At 39.1% G+C, this 15554-nt stretch overlaps 1 long non-coding RNA gene across 1 annotated transcript; it reads left to right on the forward strand.

The window, feature by feature from the left end:
• The first annotated feature begins 10294 nt into the window (after positions 1-10294).
• LOC109179623 lies at positions 10295-13292 on the forward strand. Its single transcript, XR_002053947.1, has 3 exons — positions 10295-10373; positions 12167-12293; positions 13276-13292. It is a non-coding gene; the product is annotated as an uncharacterized LOC109179623 (long non-coding RNA).
• Positions 13293-15554: the final 2262 nt, after the last annotated feature.

The raw sequence follows: 15554 nt of genomic DNA on the forward strand, positions 1-15554 counted from the left end.
CAAACTTTTTAATTTGCCCCAACATGTGATTTGTCTATCTCTCTGATAAACTATTTTAATTTAATGATGATATTACATGTTAACATTCATTATTAAATCATAACATGATATAAACTTAAATGAATAATTAATTGTGGCAGTCGAATATAAGTCAATGATGTATTAAGACAAAATTAAATTAATAAAATAAATGTAATAATTCCACAATAGTTGATCACTAAAATTAAAATTTGTTCATACTTTTAAATTACAATGATGAGAACGGTATGAATTGTATTGAATGGTGTAATTACAAAAAATACATATTACAGGAATATATATATATATATATATATATATATATATATATATATATATATATATATATATATATATATATATATATATATATATATATATATATATATAATGAGAGAATCACAGGGAGACTATGATAGGGAGTCATAATATTACTCAAATACATAGAGTTCTAATACTCCCCCTCAAGCACAGGATAAACTAGTAACATCGATCTTGTCTCTAAGAAAAGAAAATCTAGGACCAGGTAGAGCTTTAGTAAAAATATTAGCAACTTGATCTTTGGTTGAAATAAGATTAACTTGAATATCTACAGAAGCAACTCTGTCTCTAACAAAATGATAATCAATCTCCACATGTTTGGTGCGAGCATGGAAGATCAGATTTGCACACATGTATGTAGCACCAAGATTGTCACACCACAACTTAGGAACAGAAATATTTGGAACATTAATCTCACGCAGCAATGATAAAATCCACATTACTTCAGCACAAGCATCTGCTAGAGCTTTATACTCAGCTTCAGTAGAAGATATAGCACAGTTCTTTGTTTCTTAAAAACCCAAGATACAAGATTGGATCCAAGAAACACAACATAACCACTAGTTAACTTACAGTCTTCAAGATAGCTAACCCAATTAGAATCAGAAAACACATGAAGATCTCTAGTCAGTGTCCTTTGGTTCCTCGACTGCAGTGGTTGTATGCATCTAATGCTACAACAAATGATATGAAGTGGCATGCAAATTCAGTTGAAGATGGAATCATGCGTTATCCCTCAGCATCACATGCTTGGAAGCATTTTAACCGCATTTATCCTGAGTTTGCATCTGAAATTCGAAATGTCAGGTTATGTCTGTGCACTGATGGTTTTCAACCATTTGGACAGTCAGGGAAACAATACTCTTCATGGCCTGTGATACTAACCCCGTATAACTTGCCTCCTTGGATGTGTATGAAGGAGGAGTATATGTTCTTGACAGTATTGGTTCCAGGTCCAAAAAATCCTAAAGAGAAGATAGATGTTTTCTTACAACCGCTTATTGCGGAGTTAAACCAATTATGAGAAGTTGGTGTTCAAACATATGATATTTCAAAGAAGCAAAATTTTCAGTTGCAAGCTGCTCTTATGTAGACAATTAGTAATTTTCCTGCATATTCGATGTTATCAGGGTGGAGCACTGCTGGGAGATTAGCTTGTCCATATTGCATGGACAAATCAGATGCCTTCACCCTAAAATGTAGTGGTAAGCAATCATGGTTTTACAATCATCGTAAATTTTTGCCACCAAATCATCCATTTCGCAGGAATAAGACAGCGTTCTTTAAGAACAGAGGGATTACAACTAAGGCACCGCTTGTTCGGTTAGGATATGATATCCTTGCAGAGATTGAGACTTTTGGCCTTAAGAAGGTCACTGAAATGGATGCAGCTCAAGTTAATGGATACATTTCCAAAACTTGCGGTTGGAAGAAGCAAAGTATCTTTCGGGATTTGCCATATTCGAGATCACACTTGATACGACATAATTTGGATGTCATACATATAGAAAAAAATGTGTTTGATAACGTGTTCAACACAGTAATGAATGTTACTGGAAAAACAAAGGACACGTATAAATCTAGAGAAGAGCTGAATAATTATTGTCGGCGGCCTGAGCTGAAGCGAGACCTTGTGACTGGAAAGTTTCCAAAAGCTCGTTACACACTTGATAAACCGGCAAAGGAAGCATTGTGTGAATGGGTTAGGAATCTCAAATTTCCTGATGGCTATGCATTTAATATGAGTCGATGCGTAGATATGAATGTAACACCCCGAAATTTTTAAACTTTTGAAGCTTATATAATAAAGGTAAGTTCTCATTAAATCCCGAAACATAATATAAATAGTACAGGGTGCTATGCCACACCTGAGCTAGAGAACTCAGGTGCACAGGTTAACTAACTAATATCCTCAATAATGTAAATGCATAAGCATGGCACGCAGGCCGAAAGGGAAACTATCTACTTCTACGCTGCAAGATTCTAGCGCGCTCCAGTGTCTACTCCTCTGTGCCTGAAACCCAAATATATCTGTTCAGCGAGAGATGCTGGTAACCCACTCCAACGCGTTGAAATACAATACATATAGATATATACATAGATATACGAAAACCATTTCGAAGCATGAAGATATATCCTAAGAGACTCTAGCTTTCAAAACAGGGGATAGACTCGACAGATAGGGATGAGCACTGTCAACAGTCATATCAAGCATATACAGTTTTCCAGCATAGAGAACAGGCACGATAGATAGAGACAAGCACATAACCAAGCATATACAGTTGCTAGCATAAATCCTATAGTCACGTTCTCAAAACACACATAACAACATCTTATCCATATCTCATCACATAAGCACACTTTGTTGGCGCCACAGGACCAATCGCATGCCCATACAAGAGGGTCAGCGCATATAGCTCTGACACGGCCCCGCAGCACCCTGCCCCGTATCGCAACACGGAGGGGTCGATCGCAACCGACCGATGAACCGCAGCTCATCATAGTGTTTGATCGCAACCAAACAGTGGACCGCAGCCCAAGAGTATGTCATCTGACTGCAGCCAGGAAATATGAACCGCAGCTCATGTAGAAACGTTTGATCGCAACCAAATGGTGGACCGCAGCCCGAGAGTGTAAATCTGACGCAGCCAGCTTCTAAACCGCAGCTCAGGAATAACCAATCCGATCACAACCGGATTGGGGTATCATGCACACATAACACGTAGCAAGCACATGCAACCCACATTAACACATTGGGAAGGGGGAGAAAAGGTATAACAAAACCTATGCGTGATCCTTCACATACTAAGAATAATCCTAAGGGGTACATACTCCTTTTACCTAGGTCAAGGGATACCAATTCAACTAGCATGCAATATATAAGACTCATACAACCTACGAACGGTACCTGAATTATCAAACTAGACATAGGCACGATAGACGGAGTCCGTTGGGACACCACGGGGGTCGGGGGAACATCAAACGGGGAAGCCAAAATCCCGAGATGGGGTATTTTCCAGCGGGTAGCCGGTGGGTGAGGGTTCACCCGCCGGCTGCCCGCCGGTGGCGTGATTCCGGGCAGCGGGTGCCCGGCGGGCAGCTGCCCGCCCACCGGCTGCCCGCTGCCGGTGTTGCCCATCTTTGCCGCGGGTAGGTGGCGGGTCCCCTACCCCCACTGACTCTTTCATCACAGAAGAATGCCTCGGGAACCATTGTGGAACCCGAAACCATGCTTAGACACTGTCAAACGCAATTGACAACAACACGTAGACAGTTAACGGATTCAAAAGCAAGAACATACGGCACATAACCTATCATGCTTTCCTAAACATAATCAACACCCAAACATACGAATTCCCACCCAATATACCAATGAATAATATCATACGAATTCCACGATATAACCTAGGGTTCTAATCATCAAGAACATCAAGAACACCATATAATCATCAAGAACCTCTTATCATCAAGATCACCCATGGAATCATAACACCAATTATCAAGATCATTATAACGAATCATCAACATACAAGAATATGGGGGAAATCCTAAGAGGGGAATCATAGCTATGAAAATAGGTTTTGTTGAGACATGGGTTACCTCTTAGCCTTAATTAATTCCTTGGCTATGAAGGGTCTTTCTTTAAGCTTTCTTCTTTCTTGATTTCTCCTAGGGGAATTCTTGGAATTCTTGGTGTGGTGAGCGATTATTGTGGTGGAAGATTTAGGTGCATCCTATGATCCTATATATATATATATATATATATATATATATATATATATATATATATATATATATATATATATATATATATATATATATATATATATATATATATATTCCTAAGAGTCATAATTGGGGTCTAAATACCATGGGCTTGCTAATTCCATTCCTTATAGGACTAAGGACTTGTTTTAGGGATAAGGGTCCATGGTCCATAGTGGACCATATTAATTAATTAAAGAGAATCCTAATCATAATCTGAATAGTAAAAGGCCTACTTCCTTTATTCCTACTAGATAACTAGGTCTAGGATTCCTAATTAGAATCTGAATAGTAAAAGGTTTACTTTCTTTATTCCTAATAGGCTTAAGACTCTAATTTAGGCAAGGGTCCACGGTTCATGGTGGACCTTATTAATTAATTAAAGGGAAACCTAACCGAATTAAATCATATTTAATTATTATTAACGGGATTAATTAAATAATTAATCCGGGATTGAAGGCCGTAACACGGGGTGTTACACTCTCCCCCCCTTACGAGAAGTTTCATCCCCGAAGCTTAGAAATCATTGCTGGGGTAACGAGTCAAAAGTAGTGCGGTGGTCCTATAGAGAAAGTATTCTACGGGGAAACTGTATAATTGTATGTCTTTGTGTGCTGGGTTTTTGGGAACGACTAGGTTTAAAGGTCTAAGAGAGTGGGTTTCAAACCTGAGGACAAAGTGAATTTAGGAATTAGGATCAAAGTTTTCAAGGTTGCAACTTAGGGTGTGAGGTTGCCACCTTGTATGGAATCGTTAAAATAGGGAATCAAATGTGGTTTGAAGGGTAGAAAGGGTTTTGAAATAAGGAGGGGGCCGATTTTCCGAGGGAGGGAAGGGATTTCGGCTAGGATGGGTTAAGGGTTCTCGATCTTAAGTGACTATTCTGGTTTGATGCTTTGATCACGTCGTATTGACGAACTGATGATCCTTCTTCCTTGGTGTTGGCACTTGTTTGACTTTAAGATCCTTGTTAGACCTTGCTTCCCAGGCTAAAGTTTCATCCTTCTCTCCTATCTTGAGGGCATCTCCCGTGATGATTTAACACTTACTTCTTTAATGCGTCCAAGGTCTTGACCAAGTTTGGTCAACCAAGCCAATCTCTTAGGGCACACTTCCCAAATTCTTCCCAAAGTCTCTTGGGAGTCGATAAACTTTGGGTTCACTTTCTCTTCTTATTGAATTTCATCTCCTCTTTAGTGAATGAAATTCTTAGTAAGACTTCATGTCTACCCCGAGGTTCGGCTTGTTGTGCCCTTTTGTGTTACTTTTAATGATGAAGTTGCCCTTGCATGCTCTTTTTCTTCTTGAAGTGCAGTTGGTTTCCTAATCTCGTTGCGGAATGACTCGGTGACTTTACGAGTCATCTCATTTCCTTGTGGGTCCTTAATAACCCTTGAGGCCTTGGCACAAATTTGCTCTTTTACTTTTTTCCTAGCACCACGGACTACGTCATTCTTGATTTCATACAACTTGTAAGGAGCCCTCTGATTTGCTTGAATGATATCCATGGTTTGAAGGGGTCCCGGTCCATCCTTAGCATTTTGGCTTTTAAGGCCTTTGTGAGTCCCTAGCACAAGTTCCCAACTCGCCTCCTTGGTTTGCACAATCCTTCACGCCAATCATCCCTAGTCGGTTGCATTGTAGAGTCCAACTTCAACTCCACGTGTAATGCAATTGGTTGTGCTTTTCTGACGGTGTTTCGTGTGTCGAGGTCTTTTACCGAGGACACCATGTTTGGGAAACCCATGGTTCTTTACCCAAGGCTCGCGTTCATCAACCGAGACACACAAGCGCGCCACGAATCAATAAAACGAGGAGTTAAGAAATCAACACATTGTACCAGTGGGCGCGAGGTGGGCGGTCGTCCGCCTGCCAAGCTCCTGTCAGGGACCCGTCAAGGTCCCGTCAAGGACCCGTTAGGGTCCCATCAAGGTCCCGTTGGGGACCAGCGGGAAGGTGACTAGGAAGAGTGAATTCCTTCGGGAAAAATCCCAAGAATGCACAGATTCAAGTCCCGACAAGCCCCATGCCCATGTGCACAACAAAGGGGTTCGAATACATAGGATGACCCATCGTACAGCGTTATTGATCCTTAAGCACGAGTTCTAGATGAGTCAAGACTCTCGTATGTTCTTTCCGCTCAGTAGGTTGGGTCCGGTTTCTAATTAGCAACCTCGTCATCTTCACTGGGTAGTTGGTTATAAGCCGACTTTGTCTTTCCCTTGCTTGATTAATGATAAGCCTTCTTGGTTTTCCTTGGAGTTCGGCTTGTCGTTCACTCTTTATTCAACCCTTTGGTGACCAAGTGCTTGGTGATGCATTTCTCTTTCTTGGAATGCATTTGATTGACTACCCTCGACGTCGCATGGTGTTTTGGCGATTTTATGTGTCACATGCACTTCTTACGGTGCTTTAAAACCATCAAGGTCTTTGTTCCAAGGTAAGACCTTTATTGCAGGGAGGCTTTAGTTGTATGATATTTTCCATGCGTCCGTTGCCTCTTCTTGCCATGTCGAGTCCTTTTCGACAATTCGCACTAAAGGTTGAGGAAGGATGTTGTTTACGCGTTACTTTACATCCTTGCATTTAATTGGCGTTTCCAGTCCCTTTTACAGGTGGTCCCCCACTTCTGTTACTCCTTCCTTTGGGTTTGTTCCTGAATTTCCCGTTGTAGACGTTGGATTTGATAGGGGTCGGCAGCACTGGTGTATGCTTCGTTAGGGGTTCGGGGTTTGCTTACAATTAGGGCCTTCTGGGTTTCGTAGTTTGTGGTCTGTCACAGACTTCTTTATCTTGGTTGTCTCTGTAGGATCTAATCCAGGCGCGAAACGAGCCAGCTGGAGGAATTGTTTGTGGTATTCCCTGACAATGGTCATCCCTTGTTTTTAGGTGGAGACTTTCCTCGTACATGGTTGCCCTTACGGGTGCGGGGTGGAATCGTCCTCGTAGTCGTGCCCCTAGGCATTCCCAGTTGAACCCCCGGTTTTTGCCCATAAGTGGGTTCTTCGTGGATTTATCAAAGATCAGCCTCGTGTCTTGAAGTAGAATGAGGTTATCTCTACGCTGCGTTCCTCTGGGCATTCCACTAGCCCGAGGATTTTGTTGAAGGTTTGGATCCATTCCTCTAGGAGTGTGGGATCCTTGGCTGACTTTTTGTTAGCGCCATGCTGCTGGTGTTCAGGGCCAATATTTATTGTAACGATGCGTTGATGTGTTGCACCCTTACCTTGGTGTGGTAAGCGAATGGGAGTTCTTTAAATTAGTGAGGGATAAAGTGAGGGGAGGTTATGTGATGGTAGGCAAGTTTCACAATCTCACCGCGCGCCCTAAGATTCCTGAGTCCTTATGTTCCTAAATACCTAGAGTTCAAGCCTAATGTCCTAAAGTCCGGTCTTAAAAGTCTTATCCTAGGGTCAAACTTAGGCTCTGATACCAACTGTAACACCCCGAAATTTTAAACTTTTGAAGCTTATATAATAAAGGTAAGTTCTCATTGAATCCTGAAACATAATATAAATAGTACAGGGTGCTATGCCACACCTGAGCAAGAGAACTCAGGTGCACAGGTTAACTAACTAATATCCTCAATAATGTAAATGCATAAGCATGGCACGCAGGCCGAAAGGGAAAGTATCTACTTCTACGCTGCAAGATTCTAGCGCGCTCTAGTGTCTACTCCTCTGTGCCTGAAACCCAAATATATCTGTTCAGCGAGAGATGCTGGTAACCCACTCCAACGCGTTGAAATACAATACATATAGATATATACATAGATATACGAAAACCATTTCGAAGCATGAAGATATACCCTAAGAGACTCTAGCTTTCAAAACAGGGGATAGACTCGACAGATAGGGATGAGCACAGTCAACAATCATATCAAGCATATACAGTTTTCCAGCATAGAGAACAGGCACGATAGATAGAGACAAGCACATAACCAAGCATATACAGTTGCTAGCATAAATCCTATAGCCACGTTCTCAAAACACACATAACAACATCTTATCCATATCTCATCACATAAGCACACTTTGTTGGCGTCACAGGACCAATCGCATGCCCATACATGAGGGACAGCGCATATAGCTCTGACACGGCCCCGCAGCACCCTGCCCCGTATCGCAACACGGAGGGGTCGATCGCAACCGACCGATGAACCGCAACTCATCATAGTGTTTGATCGCAATCAAACAATGGACCGCAGCCCAAGAGTATGTCATTTGGTCGCAGCCAGGAAATATGAACCGCAGCTCATGTAGAAACGTTTGATCGCAACCAAACGGTGGACCGCAGCCCAAGAGTGTAAATCTGACCGCAGCCAGCTTCTGAACGGCAGCTCAGGAATAACCAATCCGATCACAACCGGATTGGGGTATCATACACACATAACACATAGCAAGCACATGCAACCCACATTAACACATTGGGAAGGGGGGGAAAACGTATAACAAAACCTATGCGTGATCCTTCACATACTAAGAATAATCCTATGGGGTACATACTCCTTTTACCTAGGTCAACGGGATACCAATTCAACTAGCATGCAATATATAAGACTCATACAACCTACGAACGGTACCCGAAATATCAAACTAGACATAGGCACGATAGACGGAGTCCGTTGGGACACCACGGGGGTTGGGGGAACATCAAACGGGGAAGCCAAAATCCCGAGATGGGGTATTTTCCAGCGGGTAGCTGGTGGGTGAGGGTTCACCCGCCGGCTACCCGCCGGTGGCGTGATTCCGGGCAGCGGGTGCCCGGCGGGCAGCTGCCCGTCCGCCGGCTGCCCGCTGCCGATGTTGCCCATCTTGGCCGCGGGTAGGTGGTGGGTCCCCTACCCCCCACTGACTCTTTCATCACAGAAGAACGCCCCGGGAACCATTGTGGAACCCGAGACCATGCTTAGACACTTTCAAACGCAATTGACAACAACACGTAGACAGTTAACGGATTCAAAAGCAAAAACATACGACACATAACCTATCATGCTTTCCTAAACATAATTAACACCCAAACATACGAATTCCCACCCAATATACCAATGAATAATATCATACGAATTCCACGATATAATCTAGGGTTCTAATTACTTTTAAATTAACAAGAACACAATTCATCTTCTAATATCAAGATTCTGTAGGAATATCATATAAGCATCAAGAACGTTATATAATCATCAAGAACATCAAGAACCTCTTATCATCAAGATCACCCATGGAATCATAACACCAATTATCAAGATCATTATAACGAATCATCAACACACAAGAATATGGGGGAAATCCTAAGAGGGGAATCATAGCTATGAAAATAGGTTTTGTTGAGACATGGGTTACCTCTTAGCCTTAATTAATTCCTTGGCTATGAAGGGTCTTTCTTTAAGCTTTCCTCTTTCTTGATTTCTCCTAGGGGAATTCTTGGAATTCTTGGTGTGGTGAGAGATTATTGTGGTGGAAGATTTAGGTGCCTCCTATGATCCTATTTATATATATATATATATATATATATATATATATATATATATATTCCTAAGAGTCATAATTGGGGTCTAAATACCATGGGCTTGCTAATTCCATTCCTTATAGGACTAAGGACTTGTTTTAGGGATAAGGGTCCATGGTCCATAGTGGACCATATTAATTAATTAAAGAGAATCCTAATCCTAATCTGAATAGTAAAAGGCCTACTTCCTTTATTCCGACTAGATAACTAGCTCTAGGATTCCTAATTAGAATCTAAATAGTAAAAGGTTTACTTTCTTTATTCCTAATAGGCTTAAGACTCTAATTTAGGCAAGGGTCCACGGTTCATAGTGGACCTTATTAATTAATTAAAGGGAAACCTAACCGAATTAAATCATATTTAATTATTATTAACGGGATTAATTAAATAATTAATCCGGGATTGAAGGCCGTAACACGGGGTGTTACAATGAAGAAGTTGAAGTTGTTTGGTATGAAAAGTCACGAATGTCATGTGTTTATGCAGAGACTAATACCAATTGCATTTCGTGAGTTGCTCCCGTTAAATGTTTGGAAAGTTCTTACAGAGTTGAGTTTATTCTTTAAGAACCTTACTTCTACTACGATTAGAGTTGAGGAAATGATGAAGCTTGAGAATGACATATCTCTCATTCTATGTCAAATTGAACGTATATTTCCTCCTAGTTTCTTTGATTCCATGAAGCATCTACCAATCCACTTAGCTTATGAAGCAAGGATTGTTGGTCCGGTTCAATATAGGTGGATGTATCCATTTGAGAGGTACAATTTTTATTAGTTGTTTTATATGTTTCCAAACATATAATAAAATCTTCACTTATGTATGTCAATTTTTTTTAGATACCTTCGAAAATTAAAAAATAATGTCAAAAATAAAGCGAAGGTCGAGGGCTCTATATCCAATGCATATTTGGTCGAAGAAGCATCATCGTTCTGTTCATACTATTTTGAAGACCACGTCAGCACGAAACACAGAAATATGCCTCGAAATGCAGATGATAGTGAATATGTAGTTGATGAACATGAAGAAACTCTTTCTATATTCAAGTATCTAGGTCGAGCATTTGGCAAAACAAAAGAGAGATATATGACGGATGAAGAATATAAAGCTGCTCAAACCTATGTGTTATTAAATTGTTCAGAAGTGGAGCCGTTTATTGAGTAAGAATTCACTTCTGTTCAATTTTTCGTATGACATGTGTTATAAATACTAACCCATGTGCTCAAACCTATGCGTTATAAAGGGTTTATACTGAGGAGTTAAAGAGGAGTCAACCAAACATTTCCAGTACTACCATTGGTCGTAAATTGGAAAATGAATTTGCAAATTGGTTCAATGGCTATGTAAGACTTGTATATTATGTATATTGAGCTTCAAATTGTTTAACACACTTTGACGCTTATATTATGTATTATACATGCACATGATCCTTCAAACAACATTTCAAACAAATTTATAAAGGCTCTTGCAAAAGGGCCACTTAGATCTGTCAACAGCTATTCAGGGTGTTATGTGAAATGGCTTTAAATTTCACACCATTGGTTATGGTGGAGCTAAAGAAACATTGAATAGTGGAGTTTGCATAAAAGGTATAAACTATAGTATAGATAAAAGTGATTATTATGGTCAATTGGTAGAAGTTGTACAAGTTGAGTACCCTGGCTTACCAATCAAGAGGACAATATTATTCATGTGTGAGTGGTTTGACCCCACAACTGTCGGCATAAAGGTTCATTCCAAGTATAAACTTGTTGAAGTTAATCATAAGCGTAGATTCAATCGCTATGAACCATTCGTTCTAGCAATGCAAGCCGCTCAGGTTTATTATTGTACATACCCAAGTTTGCGTTGTGACAAGCTTGATTGGTGGGCTGTTTGCAAAATTAAAGCGAGATCTAATGTAGAAGTTCCTGAATCATCTATATCTAGTGAAGCATCTCTAATACCTGCACCATTTCAAGAGGAAACTACTAACAATCATGATCACGTGCAAATAGATGAGGACCCATTGACTTTAGATGACCCAAATGGTGGGGTGATAGAACTTGATGGCGAACATGGTGACATGGAAGATGAACTTGAGTTAGAAGAAGAAATAGATGATGACTCAAGTACAGATTCAGTAATAGGAGATAGTGGTAACGGCACTAATAGTTAGTGCATAGTTCAAATGTAAATGAACATGTAATATTTATATGTTATTTAATTTTATTATATTTTGGTTTAGATGACACGAGGTGGTAGTCGAGCTAGACGCATAAGAGGACATGGACGGGGTGTACCACCTCCTGTGGAACCTATTGTAGCACCTCCTCCTACTGTAGTATCTCCACCAATTGTGTCCCCTGTTTCTATTGGTTCACCAGTTGATTTGCCGATTACATCACCATCGGACTCTACTGCTCCACCCACATCTTCATCAGTTGCAGGATCATCTACTGGCTGTGATTTGCCTACTATTCATGTAGAGGCTGAGAGGTAAAAATGTGGTATATTATGTTAACATTTATGTGTATATTACTTTTATCTTTATTCATCTCTTATATATGTACAGGTTGATGCCTTCTCACCCATGTTCAGTTACAATAACAAAAATATTCATGAAAATGATCCATCCGAATGGATATAATTGGAAGAGTGTGCCTAATGAGTACAAAGAGACATACTTTGACGAATTGAAGGTAAATTCTGACTTTTAATATTTGAATGTTGGTTGTAGAGGAAAAAAAACTGTTGTTTTTCCATCTTTTTCTATTGATCTTGCACAAGTAATAGATCTTTTATTGAATGTAAGTGCCAAGATTATGCATCTCCTCTGTTGTTAAGCAAATCAAACTTCAAGAACACCATCTAACCATATATTTTATCAGTAGAAGTTTAAAGAAATGGATAGATAAAAGATAATCTATGTTTTTGTGGTGAATTTAAGCTATAGAATGGTGTGCTTAAATTGTGCTTTTGATTCTGTATCTCCTCTGCTTAAATGGTGCTTAAATTGTGCTTTGGTAAATTCTGCTTTGGTGAATTTAAGCTGCAGAAGTTTAAACAATTTTGCTTTAGGCTGCAGAATGGTGCAGAGTTTAAACAAGTTTATAGTTAAGTTGGCTGCAATATTGTTGATTGGTGTTTCTGGAATAGAAAACTTTGATTGAATATGTGTTTTTGTGGTGAATTTAAGCTACAGAATGGTGCTTAAATTGTGCTTTGGTAAATTGTGCTTTGGTGAATTTAAGCTGCAGAAGTTTAAACAATTTTGCTTTAAGCTGCAGAATAGTGCAATTTTGCTTTAAGCTGCAGAATGGTGCAATTTTGCTTTAAGATGCAGAATGGTGCAATTTTGCTTTAAGCTGCAGAAGTTTAAACAAGTTTATACTTAAGTTGGCTGCAATATTGTTGATTGGTGTTTCTGGGATAGAAAACTTTGATTGAATATGTGTTTTTGTAGTGAATTTAAGCTGCATAATGGTGCAGTTTCTTGCATAATTGATATCTGCAGTAGGTACTAATAAGGTAGGCTTGTTTTGTTATGTTACTAACTAAATGTAGAAAAATTGCAGCTTAAATTGTACTTTGGATATTTATAGTTAAGTTGGCTACTTAAATTGTGCTCTGGACATTTCTAATTGTGTTTACCTTAAATTTGACGAACTTCTAATGTTATAGAAATTTTACAAGTGGGACTCATCCATTGACACACAAATTCACGAAGCCTTTTTATCACAAGCAGCCTCACGCTATGCAGATATGATCGCCAAATTAAAAAAAAAAAAAAAAAAAAAAAAAAAAAAAAAAAAACTGATATCAACTGGGAGGCCAACTTGTGTAGCTGAAGAAACATGGCGTATTTGGGAGGCATATTGGGATAAGCCAGACGTTAAAGCTAAATCAGATCAAAACAGCAAAAATAGAATGAGTGAGGTGGAAGGACCCGGTACTGGATGTTCTCGACAAACCGGAGGATCTAGATTAGCTATTGAGCACGCTCACAAGCTGGTAATACATTTAACTTACAAATTTATTCTTTGTATATATTTTACAAGTTAAGTATCATTTTATTATTTGTGCTTGTTTAATAGCAAAATGATCTTCAAAAGGAGCCTAATATGTTTGGGTGTTTCGAGCAAATACACAAAAAGAAGAATGGTATGTTCGTTGATGAGAGTTCAAAGAGAATCGCAGTAAGTATAACGTAACAATCATATATTGTTAAATAAATAAAAATTTTATATACCTTTGTATAGTTCTCTTCTTTTTTTTTTTTGTATATGTTGTTAATTTTAGGACGAAATAGAAGCACGACGTGTAGCTGCAACGCAAGAAGCCGAAGGGTCAACCGAGTCACCAAGTATAAACATGTCACAACTGTATATCGATGTCGTTGGCGGGGTAAAAATACAACGTATTTATGGCTTAGGGACTAAGGCATCCTCATTTATCAACAACAATAGTTGTGGTTCATCTGCTTCCTCACAACGTCATCAAGATGAAGTGAAGGAGATGATTAAGTTATGTTTATTAGTGTGTGGTATTGTTGCAAACAATATAACATTATATAGTAGTTTATTGTTATGGAGTATGATTGTTTAAATATAATATATTTTACAATTATATTATTGATGTAGTATATTTTAAGTTTAATGCAGGTATGGTATTAATTAGTGGCTATATATTTTTTAAAATTTTTATAATTTAGCAACGGAAAAAATATTATAGTAAATCCGTAGCTAAGTATTTAATATAAAATATCAAATGGTAAAAAATAGTTACGGAACAATTTCGTCGTTAAATTTAGCGATGGATATTGCCGACACTAAATCGTAGCTAAATAGCGTAAAATTCAAATAATAAAAACAACCTAGCGACGACAAATATCCGTCGTAACATATTAGCGACGGAAGTTAGCGATGGACACGTCCGACACTATAATTAGCGACGGAATAATCCGTCGCTAGTCCGTTGTAATGTTCGTCACAAGATTGTCGTGGTATGCATCTAGCAACGGATGTTTTTTTGTCTTAGCGACAGATATTCCGTCGCTAGAGTTCGCTACGAAAATATCCGTCATTATTCCGTCGCAATGTTTGACGTCGAAATCATCGCCGTGAACAATATAGCGACAGATTATTTTTGTTCCGCGACGGAAATAGCCATCGCTAAGTGTAGCGACGGAAATAAATGTCGTCGCTAAACAGTTTAGCGACGAATTTTCTCTTGTTTAGCGACGGGAATGGTCCGTCGCTATTTTGGCTTTTTTTGTATTATACGCAGACCATAAGTAATAGTTCCCTTAACATACCTCAGTATACGTTTCAATTATTCCCAATGTGAGACTGTATGAGAATGCATATGTTGACAAATTTGATTAACTGCAAAGGACTACCGTGTGACTGTGAGGTATTGTAGTGCCCCAGCTAAACTCATGTACTGAGTAGGATCATCATACAAATTTTCACTAAAAGGAACAGATTTCGAATCAAGTATAGAAGTAGCTAGAAATTTACAGTCTGTCATACCAGCACATTTTAGAATATATGTCATGTACCTTTGCTGAGAGAGAAATATTCCATCATCACATTTAACAGTTTCAATTCCAAGAAAAAAAAAAACAGGTTCACCAATATCTCTAATCTTGAATGCAATAGACAATTTAGACAGTAAAATATTCACTAGATTCTGATCACTCCCCATTACAAGTATATCATCAACATAAACCAACAGAAACACAAAAGCAGATTCATGCAAATAATGGAATAATGACACATCTGTCTTTGACGCCTTAAACCCAATAGATAGTAGAAACGTGTGTAGGCAATTAAACCAAACTTTGGGAACCTGTTTTAAGCCATACAAGGAACATTTAAGCAGACAAACGTGATTAGGGAACTGAGTATCAATGTAACTAGGGGGCTGACGCGTATACAAAGTTTCAGTCAAATTATCAT

Source organism: Ipomoea nil, unplaced genomic scaffold (assembly GCF_001879475.1).
Source record: "Ipomoea nil cultivar Tokyo-kokei standard unplaced genomic scaffold, Asagao_1.1 scaffold0937, whole genome shotgun sequence".
NCBI classification, from domain to species: Eukaryota; Viridiplantae; Streptophyta; class Magnoliopsida; order Solanales; family Convolvulaceae; genus Ipomoea; species Ipomoea nil.